Source organism: Callospermophilus lateralis, unplaced genomic scaffold (assembly GCF_048772815.1).
Source record: "Callospermophilus lateralis isolate mCalLat2 unplaced genomic scaffold, mCalLat2.hap1 Scaffold_123, whole genome shotgun sequence".
In the NCBI taxonomy this organism is placed as follows: Eukaryota; Metazoa; Chordata; class Mammalia; order Rodentia; family Sciuridae; genus Callospermophilus; species Callospermophilus lateralis.
Window position 1 is genome coordinate 2,000,797 of NW_027512416.1, and position 18,327 is coordinate 2,019,123.

Sequence of the window (18,327 nt, forward strand, 5' to 3'; positions counted from 1 at the left end):
AATAATTGATTATTCACAAAGGCAGTTAGGTGTCACCAGATTTCACATAAACTTTGTGTGTGTGTGTGTGTGTGTGTGTGCATGCGCGCGTGTGCGTGCGTGCTGGGGATTGAACCTAGGGCCTTGTGCATGTGAGGTGAGTACTCAACCAACTGAGCTATATCCCCAGCCCCAGATAAATACTTTTTAAAAGAATTTTTAAAAATGCATTAACTACTTAAGATTCTAAAGTGAAATTAGAGGAACAAATCTCCAGATTATTGAAACATTATAGCCACTTTATAATGTAATCCTTAGGGAGCATGTTAATTTAAGTAAATGATAGATGTAGTTTAAAGGTTGTCACTAAAGCAGAATGTTGAAAACAACAACAACAAACAAACAAAAACCCAACTTCCACCACTGTTTGGCCTTCTTGCTTTCTCCAAACAAGTAAGTGTCATTTAAAAATTCTTTTCAAGAGAAAGCTTAGTTCCTAGAAGTGTTACCTGTTTCCTTTAAAATGCAGAATGGACATTTCTTTTCTGCTTCTAGACATCATTTGAACTGATAAGTGGGTTGGAATCTTTAGAATATCATTTTTTAACATTATTCCACTCATTAATTATTTTCTTTTCCTTTTGGACCTGGAATCATCAAGTTAAGAGAGAAAGTTTGCCAAACAAAGTCCTCCAAATGCTGGTTCTGGGCAACTGCATAGCTAGGATGGGATAGAGCGGGGGCACAAGACAGGAAATCACTGGATTTTTCATAGAAGTGCAATACTACTTGGTAGATTCAGGACTATGGTGAAGCAATACAGGCCTTTAGAGTGCAAAATTTACAGAGACCTTCAGATTCCTCGCACTTACATGACCTTGAAAATGAGTGGCTCCTTAAAATTTGCATTCTAGGTGCCTCCCTGGCCTCACTGTAGCCCTGTCCTGCTCCTGGGCATTTGAGGAACTAGTGGAACTACTATGTGCTCTAGGAAACAAACTTCAGTCTGGAAAGAGCTCTATCATCTTAGCCATTCAGGACCTACAGGAAGGCATTTGCTTGCTTTATGAAAGAACACCAATTTGATCACAAAGTGTTTCTCAATGCTTCAGTCTAGGGCTCTTGTGCAAGAAAGAGTTTTGATTTTAAAAAATTCTCCAAAAAGGGTCACTGTGTGCAATGACAGTCATTTATAAAGTTCAAATGAGCCAAATCTGTTTAAGTAATTTAGAAATCAAAAATCAATTCTTCCTGGGCTTTCAAAGTATATCTCGCCATTTGACTGCTTTTTGTTTTCCATTACTTCAGTTATTTTGGTTGGTTTGCAGTTCAACATATCTGCCTAAATCATCCACTAGTTAGCAGGCTTCTGACCCAAAGAACATCTAAGGACAGAGAGGTAAATTGAAAGGACTCTAAGGGGGTGGGGAGAGAAGTCCAGCTCAAGTGATTTAAAGATCAGTGTCAAATTTTATAATATGCAATCTGTTTCATTAGGTAAAAAGCTTAGGAGACTCTTTGGATAGCATTTCCTTTATTAGTGTCAGAATAGTAGTACGTGTGTGTGTGTGTGTGTGTGTGTGTGTGTATGCAGAAGAAAAAATTAATGCTAGGAATATTTTATATTTTTAATTGAGGCTATTACTAGGAGAGTGAGGCTCTTGATCACTGATTCTAAAATGTGGAATCAGACTTTTAAAAGGTTTATCATTTTTCTGCAGCCTTGTCTTACCGTCAATTTGTGACACAATTCTATACTACCCTCCATCTTGGTATCTGTCTAGTTGAAAATAATTCGTTAGATTAAAACTAAGTTCTGCAGCAAAAAAAAAAAAAAATGCTAGTTAGTTACCTATGACCTCTCCAATCTTCTTTATTTTTTGGTCTTATTTTAATAAAAGCTCAATTCTAAATGGAGTATATGCTCACTTAGCATGATCATGAGTGCTCACTACTTGAGAGGAGCCTCAAAGGAGATGGAAAGCCTTTTTGTTACCGAATATGTGGCAGGATGGTTTTGCTTTTTTATAAAATTGGATCTATTAGCAGAGCCCAGTCTGGTTTTCCAAACTGTTCCTGCTTCATAAAAATTAATGTTGGTGGACAAACACTAATTACCTGACCTGGGGATGTGGGGGGTTGCCTTATAGGGCATACTCATGTTGCCAGTGTCTAGGTTTAAATATATCATAGTGTGTTTATATGTATGTACACACATACTTACATACATACATACATACATACATACATACATATTACAACTTGGCTTGGCAGATGGTTATGGACCTACCATTAGTTGTTTTAGAAATACACTGGGAGACCCCAGAGATGGCCTAAGATACAGAGAAAATCCTGATAAGACTATTTGCAGGAGAGTCCATCCCTGCATGCCTGGTAAAGGAAATAAGAATGATCTTTAAAAAAAAAAATCTGAGTAGCTCCCTTAATTAAGAAAGGTTGTCCACCAAGTTGTTTTATTGTTTGGCTTCTCCACACAGAATGCACCAGCTTGCGTTTAGAAACAGCAAGTTCCCCAAGCTACAGAGAAACCTACCATGGCAGTCTCTTAAATAAGTAAACAGCATATATATATATTGTTAAAAAAAAAACTTTAAAGAAAAAGTTATACATATATAACAGCGTCCTTTTGATGTGAAATACCCACAAGAGACTCAGGGCAGGCCCTGAGCGTGTAGTTCGGGTTCCGAAGACTTCTTCGCAGTAAAATCCTTGGGAAAAAGCAAATCGAAGACAACGGGTCGCTGCCTTCAGGCCTCACCGCGGGCGCCTGTGATAGCGGCGGAAGGGCGCCACTGGAGTTGGGCGGACCTTGGAGCCGACACTGAAACCCAAGCCCGCGGGTCCCTGGCCACCTGGCTTCCGTCGGTGGTGTATTTGTCGGTCTTTCATCCTCTTTTCAGCTTCATTGTTTATCTCGGTTTTACATGGGATTCTGGTTCTGAGCGTGCTGGTTGGGCAGCTTAGATGTCGCATTCACTGTCGCTGGATGTGATGGAGATGGCCGAAGTGGCCGCCTTGCTGAATAGACTAGCGGCCGGACTGGTGGAGACAACCAACACCTCCGGGGTGCCCTCCCCCTCGGCCCATAGAGCCCGCCCGGAACCTTGCCACAGAACCTGCTCCTGTAGTCTACGGGGAAGGAAGGGGACACGGGTCACACTGCGGAAAGTTGCCGCCGCCCATCGTCTCCTTTTTCCACCCCCCTCCCCCGGCCCGCATTCCTTCAGCCCCGTGACCAGATGATCTTCCTCAGACCCGGGCAATTAAGGTGTGGAAGGAGAACCGACAGAGGTCAAGCAGGAGTCCTCGGCCCCTTCTTGGCAGAGTCCTGCAATTGCCTCCGCCCCCTTCGCTCCCTTTCTCTGCTCCACTTCCCTTGTCTTTGGTCTTTCCTAGTTGTTCCCTACCTTTGGGAGACTTACAGGACTCTAAGGAAATAGCCGAGGTGTGGATGAATAGGACAGAAGGCTTCGGACTTGGGACTCCCTTCCCAGTAGTGCATCTGTCCTGGGCTAACCTCTGACTCAGTACCCGTGAGGCTCGGTCGGCTCCAGCTAAAGGCAAACATTGCTACCTGAGGGTCGCACGGAGAGTTTGGGCCTGGGGAACCAGGCAGAGCCCTTGGCCAAAATGTTTTGACTAATGGAGATCCACACGTTCAGTAACGAGAAGCCTGGGCCAACTAGTTTGTTCTTGAGACTAGTGGCGCATGGGAAGAAGAAAACTCGACTTTGCACTTAGGAATAGGAGTCTTCTCAAAAACCATTTTCAAACCATTAGAGAAGGAGGCACCGGGGCTTTTAAAAGGATAACCTGAAGCCGAAACGTATTAAGCCAGGCTTTCCTTAATAGTAGGAGTCTGGGCCCCGGCTGACAAGAATTAGACCTTGGAGTCTCCCGATCTTTTCTAGGATTTTAATCTTTATTTTTCTCCTTTAATCTTTATTTCTCTCTCCTCCCTCTTCATGAAGCCTTAGTTTGGCGACCAAGGCTAGCTGCTATAGTGACCCAGATACGCCGTGAATGATAGAGAAGTTAAGAAACTAGGTGACCATAGGGAACACCGCGCACGACAGCCCAAAGCTCAGTGGGCTCGTAAACTGAGGATAGAATGTGCTCCCAACTCCTGAGATTTGAATCGGATTCTCCAAGCACCAGGTACCGCGCCAAGAATGTCTCCACCCGCCCCCTTCCCTTGCTCACTAAGCGCGAAGGCCGCTAGTTACCGACCTGTTCTTGGCTGCAGCCGCCCGGTCCCTTTGTCAGCGGTTTTTGAACCAGTTGCCCACCTGCGTGGGCGTCAGTCTGGTTGCCTGGGCGATCTCCCGCTTTTTGCTGGGGTTGGGATATGGGTCCTGCAGATACCACTCTCGGAGCAAGTGTCGCGTGCGCTCCTTGAAGCAATGTGTCTTCTGTTCGCCATCCCAAATGGTACGCGGCAGCAGGAACTTCTTCCTTATGGGATACTTGTCCACTGGCCCCAGCGGCCTTCCACGCAGCTTCTCTGCCTCCTGGTAGTGCGCTTCAAGCCATAGTGCCTGCAGCTTAGTGTGTGACTCCTTGGTGAACTTGTGCTTTTCCAGGATATGGTAAAGCTCGTGGTAGTTGCCACCGTGAAAGGCCACGATGTCTCTCCCGCGCAGCACCAACTCGTTCTTGTTGAGGGCTTCACAGGCCGCAGGGGCCACGGGCAGCGACCACAGGAAGCGACCCAAGCGCTCTACATCGCTGCTCTCCTCCAACGTCTCACATACCCCGGCCACTTGCTGGGGGCTGAAATTCAAGATGGGTAGATGAAACATTGAGGCAGCGCCGGCAGCTGCAGGGACACTGAGCCCGGGGTGGGACACACAGCAGATGCCCGCGGGCCAGGGCGGGTGCGCCAGGCTCTTTTCCTTGAGGCGCCTTGGGGTTACACCGCCAGGGTTGCAGTGGGGGCACAACGGCTAGGAGCTAATGTCCCCAACTGGAGGAGGTTCAGCTCGGCTTGGCTCAGGCACGCAGGCAGGCTACCTGGCGCTACTACTGGGGTGGGCGGATTGGCGGCGCGGGCGCCATGGAGACCCCCTGTCAGTCACTGGTCGGCTCTGCCAATCAAGGCTGCGACCAGTGCGCCCTGGCCATTTCAGCACCTCCCAGCACTGGACAGCGCCCGCTGTTTGCCGATGGACTTTTCCTCAGTATTCCACTGAACCCAGAGGATGAAAAGACGTAATGAGTGGCTAGAAAGAAAACAAGTAAGAGCGACAGCGTTTCGCTCTCCCCCTCTCCTCCTGCCTGGACCCTCCCTCTTTTTTCCCCATCAAAGAGGCAGGGATGCTACAGGAATTCATTTTGGGCTTATGCGATGCCTCGTCAAAAGGTCTCCAGAGGACAAAGAGGACTGGGCAAAATCAAAATCCTCCAAGAATTCTCAAGTTTAGTTGTAATAACGGAACAGTAAACCCTACGGGGTGAGCACGCACAATGGGGAGAAGGAGGCAAAGCGGATCTTCTCATTTCTTTCAAGTACCCATCCCTACATGCCTGCCACTTCTTTTCCAGCTGTCAAAGCAGCTGGGTGGGAAGCAAATCTGCAGCAGAGGAAACAGGACCAGGGATCTATAGAAGAGGTCAGTTTGGATTCTATCCCCACTCCCTTCAAAAGTCTCCTGAAATAATTTTAAACGTGAGCAAAGACACGCTCACACTTGATAACAGTTGCTGGCCATGAAGTAAAAACATTTCAAGTCTTAGAGAACTCTCACCCAAATAAAGATTATGCTCTTTAGACTCCCCCTCTCCAGTTTAACGAACTTGAACAAATGTGCAGCGTAGCCACATTTAGAGTGAGAAGTCATTGGTAGGTCAGAACAGCAACTTAAAGGCTTGTTTGAAACACGTTTTTTAAAAATATTGATTTGCACCTTTCCCTGAAGGTTAATTTCTGTGCTGGAACATATAATTGGAACTGGAGACAGAAATCTTGACTTTATAGCCCAAAAGCAATTCAGTAAAAATAGAGCAGGGGGGATCCTCAATTGTGTGTGTGTGTGTGTGTGTGTGTGTGTGTGTGTGTGCGCGCGCGCGCGCCCGCACGTGCTTACGTGGGGCTAGAAAGCACTTCCTAAACCGCTGGGCCCTGACCCCTCCTGCAGAGAGGAAGGGCTTTCTTGGCGGCTTTGCCTTCTGGCCACTAGATTGAATTGGCAACTTTTATTGATTCCCAATTGACATCTACATCATACCGTTTTCTGAGGCCTGGGTCAAAGAAACCACATCTCATCTGGGCCTTTGATGGGGGTTTGTTTAGTTTGATGAAAATACTCGGTAGAGAGTGTGTCCAAGGAAAACACCACGAAAGTCTTTGGGAGGCCGGTCTTTAGAAAGGGATCAAATGGAAAGTTCACCATCGAACTGGACTGGCCCTGGCTGTCTTTTCTTCACTATCAAGTACAATTTGTATGTGGCTTGTACAGATCTGGTAAATCAGAAGGCAGAGAGATAGCACAGATGGTTGGAGGTGTCAGGTCAGATCATGCTACGCCTGAGTGCAGGGCAAAGCTCGTTCTGACGGAAAAGCCTGATATTATTTTCACAGATCTTCACAGTTCACTTGAAAAAAATAGCAGAAGGGAAGGAAGAAGCCCTGCAACCATTAACATCATTTCTGTGAGATTGCCAGCCGCCTCAACGGAGAGGCTTTCTTTTTTAAGAGCTCATTTTCTTGAAATGCGCCAGGGCAGGGGCAAAATAAAGAGGGCGATGAGGATAATGACAAAGCATAAACCTCCTCTAGCTTGGAGCGACTTCCGAATCAGACGGAAAGACAACTTTTAGGGGAGAGTCGTAGCATACAGCGGGCCCAGAACACGTAGCCGGAGGAGAATTCGCAGCTCTAAAAGCCTGGCGGGCCTTTCTGGGCCGTGGGGGTGAAGAGAAGCATCCCCTTGTTCCATTTTGCAGAGGTTTCTTTATTCTCTCTGGGGATGGCTCCCTTGCAGGCTCTCGCACGGTGGCAGAATAGCATCACGCTTGCCCTTCCCTTGAAGAGGCCACAATCACACCGCGATCTTAGCTCACAAACCCAGAGCGAACTCCAATCCCAGTGCCTAGCTGCTGGAGATGAAAAAGGTTGTCCTCCTCGTCGCAGGCGACCATTTTCTCTGCTAGTCCCTTTGCTGCACATGAGCAGTTTGAATGCGGCAGAGTAGGGGATAATTGACTTTTTAGCCTTAGCCTTTGTGAGCAAGTCATTTAAATTTTCCTAGCCTAGGCACCCCATCTGAGAAATGGGAGTATTTATCCTACAGCCCACTTCTTGAATCAATAGTTCTGTAAATATTAGAAAAGAGGAGCACTTTGACTTCTGCGTGTTCAAGGCTCTGGGACCCAGGGTCTAGATTGGCCGAAGCCAGAGCCACCAGAAGGGGTTTGCTGCATGCGACATAGAAGTGCCTGAAGTCTACTATCACCGGATCCTATCTTCACCATTGTAAGGGATTTCATTTAATTTTATTACCTCTAAGGAAATTAACTTTCCCGGGACACCTAAAAATTACTTTTTTTTTTTTTCTCTAGCTTCATGCAGCGACAAACAGGAAGAAATAGCGGGGGATCGCTCATCCCTGGAAGAAAGAGCAGCTTTCCTGGGTTCCTTAGAAATAACCCTGCTGTGAAAAAGACAATGACCTTCAACCCATCCTTAAAGCTCACTTCTTCAGGACTTGCCAGGAGAATAGTGCACCTTCAGGTCCTCCCCATTACACCCCACCGCCCCGTTTAATTTTATGGAAAGATAGAGTTTAAAAAAAAAAAGGAGAAGAAGAAGAAATTGTTGGGCTCTGTGCCAACCCTCAGGCAACCCTCCACTCCTCACCCCACGTTTCTTAACTCCTCCCCCACCGCCCTCGCCCCCCACACTTGAACAGGAAATCCAGAAAGGAGGACAACAGCCCTTGGTCTCAGGCCTGTCTGGGTAGCTTTGCAACTTTCTACAGATTGTTTGCAGCTATGAGATAATGTGAAGATTTGGGCAAATTCTCAATTTTCACCGGATATATTTTCTACTCTCCAAAGTCAGGGTTTTATTTTATAGGGGGAAAATGTGCTATGAGATTCTGCAATCTGTATTTGGGGTAAAATTGGGAGTTCATAACCATCTTGAATCTAATGTATGAAATATGATATGTCAAGAGCTTTATAATGTTTTGAACAACCAATAAATAAAAAATAAATAAATAAATAAATAAATAAATAATACCAAAAAAAAAAAAAAAAGAAAAGAAAATGTGGACATAGAAGCAAGTAAAAGAGAGTGCCTATAGTTACATTCTGTGTTTAACTGTTCAGTGGGTACTTGGACTTAAGCAGAGTGACCCCTGGAAGTTGTGAGGCTCATTCCAGAAATCTTTGGAGTTTACTGAGTCATATCTATGCATACTGGGATCTCACTCTATTTCTGCAGCTACTGATCTTCCTCTGTAGAGGCACCCTGTTCATACCTTTCTGAACTATGTAGCTCGTATTTGTCAGAGGACAGCAGTGCCTTTTAGAAGTCAATACATTCTTACCTCTGGGTTCCAATTTTGTCTTAATTTACTAAGTTAAGTGCCTTCAAAATAATGAGGTTTTTTTGTTTTGTTTTGTTTTGTTTGAATAGTCAGGGAGTTTAATAATGTAGTAATTGAATCCATCTGAATTTCTTGATGAAAACATTTTACTGTATCTGAAAGTCACAGACTGGAAGACAATGAGGTCCCAGTCTTTTGAATGTCTGTTCGAACTTTTGGAAAATGTCTTGTTTTCCCTTTCCTGTGCCTAAAATCCCAATGTTGATGGTGAGAACTTATTTTTTTATTTAGAACTCTAATTTAAAAATTATTATTTAAAATATTTTATAGCAAGATAATGTAGAAAAATATGAAAGGTATTTATAGACTTTAAAAGGACTATATTAAGATTTCACACTCTCATTTATTCATTAATGTACTATTCTTATTTTCAAATGATATGATCTGCACCTAGATATATGTTCAAAACATTTATATATTTGGTAGTCCACATTTAAAGAATATGGAATAAATTCAGTATCCTATTTTTAAAGTATTAACTATTTTAATAAATTCCCAAGGTAGATTGCTGTATTTCATGAACTTCTCCCATGCCACCTTGTAACAAAGAATAAAGATAACTTTCCATTGCATTCTCCTGAGAACAAAGACCATTTAAAAAATATTTTGTAGATTTCCTGTCACAGTAAAATTAACCAACAAAAAACACATTACAATGAAAATATTCATCTATTTTTAAGAAATTAAGATTTTTTAATTATTCACCAGCAGTTTTTAAATGACATTTTAAAATGATGCAAATTTGTTTATGTTGCTAAGTGGAGGACATTTTTATAACTTTAAATGTGGAAATGTACTATTTAAAAGTAGTGATTACTTAGTAGTAATTTTAAAAAGTTAGGCTTCCTCTACAACCCTGTTTTGATCTCTAGCTTATGGCAAATCCAAGACATTTGAATGAGAATTTCCTTTTAAGACAAGAATATATACAAGGTATAATTCTTATTCTTATTTTTCTTTTGGTACTGAGGATTGAACTCTAGCCCTCTCTCCACCTTACCACACTTCCAGCTCTTTTTAGTTTTTTGAGACAAGGATTCACTAAATTGCTGAGGCTGGTCTCAAATTTATAATCCTCCTGACTCAGCCTCCTAGTCTTTGAGATTAAGTTATAACTTCTAAAATATAAGCTGTGCTTTTGAATTCACTATTTTCTCCCCTGCTTCTCTAAAATAAGACTAAATATACACAGGGCTAATCATACTACAGCATTGCTTGCTTAGAGCTATGAATCAAATGGGTTCTTGTCTGAGGGAGAAATGCTTAGAAATGTAACCAGTCTATCACTTCTGAACATGTTATTTCAGTAATGAACCATTAATTGAATGACTGAAAAAATGATTAATTCATAGTTCTCTACTGGAACATTATTCTTTCTACAAGCAGGTTATTTTTTACCATTTTCAAATCCAAGGTCAAAGTATCTTTCTAAAATACACATAGAAACCTTAAAATTCAATGATATAAAAGGGTGTCAGTTTGTTTAATATATTCTGGGATTAGCCAAACATTATTCACATTAAATTGTATGCATCATATACATGTTAGACATCATGTACATATTAGTTATATGTATTATATATGTGTGTATATGAATGTATACACATACACACATGTTTATTTATATTATTTTGATAAGTCATGAATCCTTTCCACATACTGTAATGTCAAATAGAGACAGTAACTTTTAATAAATACCTTAAATTCTCTGAATTGACCTAGCTGGTTAGCAGAAAATACTTTTAAAAAATTGCATTATAAAAAATACATATTCTTACCCTTTAAAGCAGCAATTCTCAGCTGAGGGCAATTTTGCTCCCCTTTCCACTTCTCAGATATTGGGCAATATCTGAAGACATTTTTGTTTGTAGCAACTGGCATCTAGTGGGTGTGGGCATGTTGTTAAACATGTTGCAATCAAACAGAACAGCTCCCTATGACAAGTATCAATAACATTGCTGTTAAGGAACTTTGCCTCACAGGATCTCAAAATAATTAAGGCATATACAAAACCTGTTAAAATTCTGTTTATTCTGGAGTCGAAGTGTTTTCAAAGGAATCAGTGCATTTTTAATTTCACTTTGGATGTAGGCCATACTAATAAAATCTATTCCTAAGAATATACTATTAATTTTTCTTCTTAAAATTTACCATAAGTGGTATTAGTAACCCATAAATATCTGCGGCCAAAGTGGGGATTTTATTTCTATCATGATGGAATCTATATGTTTTTTTTTCGTAATTGGTGAAACAGGCAAAAATGGGTTATCAGTCTCTCTCTGTTTTACAAATGAATAAAATATGAAGATCAAAGGGTTTAAATGATTACCTATATTACACAGCTAATGACAGAGGTAGGTGTAAAATACATTCAAACTTCTGTTAGATACCTTGTTTCCCTCAGTCAGGAAAGGTGGTTTAATTTCAGTTGAGTTGAGGGCAGAAGATATGAATTACACAAATAATTATTGATGCCTGCCATATGTGAGACTCTGCACTATTTCATGCTGCTGTGATCTTCATAATTTGCAGCAGGAATTTCAGAGATATTTAAACTATCCTCAGTCTTATCAGGTGGTGTGATCCTCCTTTCAAAATGTGACTCAGGGACATTCTGTGTTTTCTCTGGGGAGTCTGAGGCTGATGAAGACTCTTCCCTGAGTCAGCACACTGTCCACTAACAGAAAAAATGGAACTGAATGCAGCCTGTGGGGGAGAAGATATTGGACTTGAGGTGTTTGTTGTAAAGCTGGGTTTAAGTGGAAAAACTCTGAACTCTTTTGTCATGTCTTTCAAAAGAATAACAGTGATGCTTACAAGCATTTCTATAATTAACAAGCTGTCAACATTTCTATTATGACTACAGAAGTCTATTACAGACCTCAGAATTGTGATAAATGTTTCTTTAGGTCTGAAATGTTAGCCTTCATCTTCTTTTCAGCCTAGGGGCAATTTTTGAAACCAATTTTGTTTCAACCATTTTGGATCAGTTGTGTGGTAATTTTGGAAGTGCAGATGCTCTAGGCCCACCTATTGAAATAAAGATTTTTAAATGGTAACACAGAGAGGAGGCTGCTTAAGCCCCAGTGGGGACCAGCTGCAACACTCTGCAGGGAATTGTATGGGCAGACAGTGGGAATAGATTTAGAAAAACATTAAGGGACAGAGAAATGTGTGCATGTTTCCATTAACAACATATTTTTTTTCCTTGAGGTTCTTTCAAATTATAAAAATTTAAACCTTCCAATTTTTTCTTTTCTGGAATTTGTTGTTTTTGTTGTTGTTATTGCCTTCTCTGTTGTGCTAGGTTTTGGAGTAATTAATATAAGAAAATTCATCATTTCAGATATTAAAATTTGGGGCTGACCTGATTTTTTGGAATTTTATATTTATTTTTTACCCTTCCTTTAGATAAATTTTCTTCTGTTCCACGCATCTCCTTTTTGCTTTTTCATCTTTTCATCCTTATTTGTACTTTTGGAAGTTTCTGATGGTTATCTTATTTCCTAGTGATTATATTTCAATATCATAATAATTTATATTTATGTTCTTTCTGTTTGTTCTGATTCCACAACTCCTTCCTTCTGCTTTCTAGTCTCCATTGCCCAGTACCTCCTCAATAGACTTAAGTTTTTAAAAATTTTATTAGTACATTATAGTTATACAAGTAGTTCGGTTCATTTTGACAAAATCATATATGCATGGGATTTGATTTCTCCATTTCAGTCCTTGGTCCCTTATTCTCTCTTCACTTCTCCCTTCCCCTAGTCTTCTTCCTCTACTGGTTTTTCTCATGCTTTTTTATTTGTTTATTTATTTATTTATGATTGGTTTTTTATAGATACATAAGGTGGGATTTGCTGTGGTATATTTATACATGCACATGGTATGATTTTCCCAAATTCACTCCGTATTTTTTTCTCTTTTCCATCCTTCCTTTCTTCTTCCCAGCCTCTTTCCACTTCACTGATATTTCTTATATCTTTTTGATAGCTGACCCCCCACCCCCTTATTTTACTCTAGTTTCCACATATTAGAGAAATCTTTCACCCTGGATTTTATGATCTGGGACTTAAGACTTCTCTTAAAATTGTGAGGTATACAAAGACAAAAAGCTTATTACTGAAAGAATATGAAGGGGAAGGAGTGCAGTTCTCGGAGAAAGAGGGGTATAGTCACTATAATGATATTTTGGGCACTAATGATTCTCAAACTAAACTTTATGGAAGTAGATAGATAAACTAGTAGAAACAGCGAGGACTTTAGATATTTTAAAGTTTAAATAATGATTTTGGGTCGCATTTCCTTATCTGATATACAGTGCTATACTTACGCTATAAGGTAGGTGTGGAGATTAAATGAGATTATGAACAGCTATTCCTTTACATGGGACCTAATATAGAGTAATTCTTGATTATTAGTTCCCCTCTTGTGAGCCATCTTCCACTTAATCTAACAGTTAAGCCTCCTATATTGTCCTAGTGATATCTCACTTTCTATCTTGTCCTTGGGATCATCATCCTTTGGTGTTCTGCTTGGGTCTCTTAAAACTTTGCAAGCAATAGGTTCTTTTGAAATAGGCCTTCCTATTCCACGGAGCACTGTTGCAATAAGTTAATCTTAAAAAGTCATCGATAGCTTATGTGAAATTCCTCAAATGCTCACTGTATTTGTTTCCTGTGTCTGTTGTAACAAATTACCACAAACTGCATGGTGTAAAGCAACAGAAATTTATTTTTGCCTAGTTCTAGAGGCCACAAATCTGGATCAAATTGTTGGCAGGGTCATGCTTTTTCCAGAGACTCTAGGGAGCAGTGTGTCTTCTCTCTATCAGCTTCTGAACCTTGCCAGCACTTCTTGGTTTGTGACTGCCTCTCTCCAGTCTCTTCCTCCCTCCTCACATCACTTCTTTGTGTGTATGTAAAATCTTTGTGTTTTATAAGGATCCAGGTGAATGCATGAGGAACCACCTGGGTTATCTAGGATATGCTTCTCTTCTCAAGATCCCTTACTTAATCACATAATTTGCTACATAAAGTTAAAGTCACAGATCCTGGGAATCAAAAGTGAATACACCTTTGGAGACCTTCTTTCCTCCTGCATACCATACCCAGTTGTATGACAAATATAGTAGTCTCAAATGTTTCTTGGAAGGGAATTGAAATAATAGAACATTGTGAGTGGATGATCTAGAACTTGGAAAATAAATCCTTTTGAATTTTTAAAAATAAATTATAGACTTTTCACCTCAATACTACTCAATGTTAAGATTAGTAAAAGTCTAATCAAAGAAGAATTTTCAATAATTTCTTCATTTTATGTAAAATATTGTGTTTTTAGAGCTTTTAAAGCTTCCCTTGGGATAAAAATAGAAATGAAAACTAAAGAAGTATATTTATGTCACAGAATAAGTTAAGTGAAAGATTTCATTCCTTTCTGCATATTTTATTCTAGTATACAGTGAAGAATTGTTATGGTATTATGTTGAAGTACAGTTCACAGATATATGAAGAAATTTGCAGCTTATTTTCATTTTTCTTATTTCAGGGAGTTGAAATAGAACCCTTTCCTCTTTTAAGCACTGCTCTCTTATAGATATCTTGTAAAACAAGAGTTAAACGAGTCTTGTGGCAATAAATCACTAAGTGTAAGTCACTTTACACAAGTGATTTAATTCTTCACTATTATTTACTGAATTTAACATATGTCAGTGAACTTTTCATTCGGATTTAGTAAAAATCCATATCAAATAATATTCCATTTTATTTTATCTAATCTTCCTTTTCCATTCTTAGCAGTTGGGAAGTAGTTATTATTATAGCAACAATTCTTCTATTTAGATTTTGGCACATGGAAAACAACTATTTGTCAAAAATGCATGCTTTTAAAACAATTTGCTTGACTCAAAATAGTTCCTTCCAGGCATAATTCAGACAGTTCACTCTTTTTAAAACATTATACATATAATGTTTTTTTTTTTTTCGTTTTCTTATTTTTACCGGCTCTCTTAATTATTCCATATGACAAGATTATTATTTATATGATTTATAACTCAAACACTTAATATTTCCCACCTCAAAATGTGCTGTTTTTCCTTCCATGACACTCCTGCCTTGCCCATTCTTGTCACCCAAATATAATCTAGACTTTTTAGTTACTCACTTTCCTCCTCTTTATTCCAATTCTAACATTTTTTTCTAAAATAGTGTATTAACTGAGGTTTTCCTTCAAATGTGTCCCTTCTGTTCCAAGAATACTTTTTTTAAGGTGATATCATATTGACTGAGATTTTTATTTATTTATTTTGGTGGTGGGTACTAGGGATTGAACTCACTGGTACTGGATCACTGAGCCACATCCCCAGCCCTATTTTGTATTTTATTTAGAGACAGAGTCTCACTAAGTTGCTTAGCTCCTCACTTTTTGCTGAGGCCGGCTTTGAACTCACAATCCTCCTGCCTCAGCTTCCCAGGTCGCTGGGATTACAGGCCTGCACCACCACACCTGGCTCCCAAGAATACTTTTTAATAATCATGTCACACATATCTAGACAGTCCACACTTCATTTTGTTTTGGTTTTGGTGGTGGAAAATGAACCCAGGGGTTTGCACATGTTAAGCAAGTACTCTCACCACTGAGCTACACACCATACTAGACAGTCAATTCTTGTATGGGACAAGAATAGACTGTCTAGTATACACATACACATGTTCCTCTCTTCATTCTTCACTTTGCTTTGCTTTATTTGTTAAAATTTAGGTTTTTATACATTTTATTCATCTAGAATATTCATTTTTCCCTGTATTGGAAATATCTTCTTTGTTTATCTTCTTATAAAATCTCTAATGCTCATTGAAATAAAAATCCAAACACTAAGATTATATGGAGTCAAAAGTGAAAGTTTCTTGTAGTGCTATTATTCCAGATATAACCAGAACTTATCAGTATGAGGTGCATATCTTTACAGATATATTTCTCTTTGTATAGAGATCTATACTTTTTGGGGGAAGTACTAGAAATTTAACCCAGTGGTGTTTTACCACTAAGTCACATCCCCAGTCCTTTTAATTTTTAAATTTGAGACATGGTTTTACTAACTTGCTTAGGGCCTCACTAAATTGCTGCGGCTGACCTTGAACTCTCAATCCTCCTGCCTCAACCTCCCTAGTCGCTGGGGTTACCAGTATGGGTCACCACACTGGGATTAGATATACACACTTTTTTTCCCCCTTTGACAGAAACAGCATATTATTTCAACTGTTTTAGAATCCTTTTTCATCATAAAATTTCTCAAACATTTTTTTCTGATAATAAATACATGTTACCACTTTAAATGGTTATATTCCATCATAAATGCTGTAATGTAGTTAACTAGTTTCTACTGATGTTTAAATTGTTTCCAGATTTTCACATTATAAACAATAAAGCAATGAACATCTTTATGTATCATTCAGGCTTTTCCTTCAAATTCTTGGAAGTGAAATGGATGGGCCAAAGGGTATACATATTTTTAAAAATTGGTACATATTTCCAAATTACCATTGAAAAATATTTTTATCAGTTTTTATGTCTACCATACTGCATATGAATTTATTTTCCCCATATCCTGACCATTATTCTTCTCAGAAATATTTGCCAACTTGATAGGTGAAAAATGTTTTTTTTTCATTTTTTAAAATAGGTCTTTCTCTTATTATTAATTAGGTTATGCATTTTCATCTAAGTACTGGCCATATATTTTCTTTCTTTTCAGAATTTTCCACTTACATTCCTTCATTGGAATTTTTGTTCTTTTAAAATTATTTGTAAGATCTCTTCTGATATTAAAGATACTGTTCCCATCTTTCCATTGCTATGATAAATTCCTGAGAAAAACAAAATTAAAAGAAGAAAAATTTATTTTGGCTCATAGTTTCAGAGGTTTCAGTCCATGGTCAGCTATCTCCATTGTTTGTGGGCCTGTGGTCAGATGGAACATCATGGCAGAAGGGTATGGTAGAGAAAAACTGCTCACCTCATGGCAGCCAAAGGCCAAGTATAAGTTATAGACCATAAGGGCACTCCCTCATGGACCCATTCTCTAAAACTAGGCCTCACCTCTGACAGTTTCTACCACCTCCCAGTAGTCTAAACAATTATGGTCCATCAATGGATTAATTCCCTGATGAGGTTAGAGCTCTCATGATACAATCACTCCCCAAAAGTCTTACCTGTGAATACTTACTATGGGGATCAAGCATTCAACATATGAGCTGTTGGGGAACATTCCACATTCATACCACAACAGATACATTTTCTTCCTGTCCTATATTGCAAATACTTCTTTCAAGTTTTTCATTTGCCTTTTAACTTCATGGTGTTGTTTGCCCTATAGGTTTATAGTTTTTACATAACCAAGTCTGGTTCTGCCTTGGGTATCATATTTAAGCATAGGCCCTCTAGTCAACTATAGAAACAATCTGTATATTCTTACCCTATTCTTCTTAGATTAAAAAAAATTTAGACTTTATTTCATCTGGATTTATTTTGATACCTGATATAAATTTGGAATCAAACAGGGTTTTATTTCCCCTCCTAATATCATTTTCTAATGTTACTGCTATTATTTATTGATTGATCTGTTCTTTCCCCAGGAAAATCGTACCTTTATCACATGATAAATTTCTATGTACACATAGAAATTCTTCAGAACCTCCTATTGTCTTTCATCATTATGTCTACTTATTCTTGTGGTTTTAGTATGCTAGTTGAGCTACATTTTAATATCAGGTAGATCAAAATTTCTATAATTTTTTCTAAAGAAAATTCTTTGACTGTTTTGTGAATATTTTCTTCCACATGAACTTCAAAATCTGTTTGCATTTAGGGTGAACTTTTTGCTACTGTGACCAGAGACCTGACAAAAAAAATCTTAGAAGAGGAAGTTTATTTGGTGCTCATGGTTTTACAGGTCTCAGGCCAGAAGTGGCCAACTCCATCGCTCTATGCCTGAGGGAAAAGCAGAACATCAAGGCAGAAGAGCAAGACAGAGGCAGCCAGTGGAGGATGTGAGGATCTGGAAGCAGAGAGAGTTCTCCCTTACCAGGAACAAAGTATATACCTCAAAGACACATCCCAATGACCACCTTCTCTAGCCACACCCTACCTGCCTGTACTTACCACATAGCTCATCCCTATCAGGGGATTGATTCGCTGATTAAGTTAAAACTCTCATAACCTAATTGTTTCATCCCTAAACTTTTTGCATTGTCTCACACATGAGCTTTTGAGGAATACCGCATATATAAACCATAACAGTTTGTCAAATTTCTTTTTTACTACCCCGATGAGTCTAGTGAGAATTTTCATGGAATTACATTACATAAATGCCGTCGTCCGGCTGCAGCAAAAAAACCGGGGGGTGATGAGGAACTTGCGTAGATTGATACAGCAGGAGTAGGAGCCATTTATTGTAGGAAAACAGAGGTATTTATAAATTCCACACAGCTTAACTTAATTAACATAAACTAGATACAGCAGTCAACCAATAAGAAATCTCCACACTTAATGGCTCGCTGGTGCCACCTCACAAACCACCGCCATTCTGACTTGTTTACAGACTCTAACACATAAATAGATTGATTTGGGATAAATCTTCACCATGTTGAATGTTCTGATTCATGTACATGGAATGTTTTTCATTTACTCAAATATTCTTTTATGCTCTTCAGTTAAA

General features: G+C 39.3%; 2 pseudogenes; one reads left to right on the plus strand and one right to left on the minus strand.

Annotated features, from left to right (window-relative positions):
* Positions 1-2,960: 2,960 nt before the first annotated feature.
* LOC143640137 (homeobox protein SIX6-like) lies at positions 2,961-4,802 on the minus strand (annotated as a pseudogene).
* A 254-nt stretch (positions 4,803-5,056) lies between these two features.
* Positions 5,057-18,327, plus strand: part of LOC143637772 (protein SIX6OS1-like) — a 59,879-nt pseudogene continuing 46,608 nt past the window's right edge.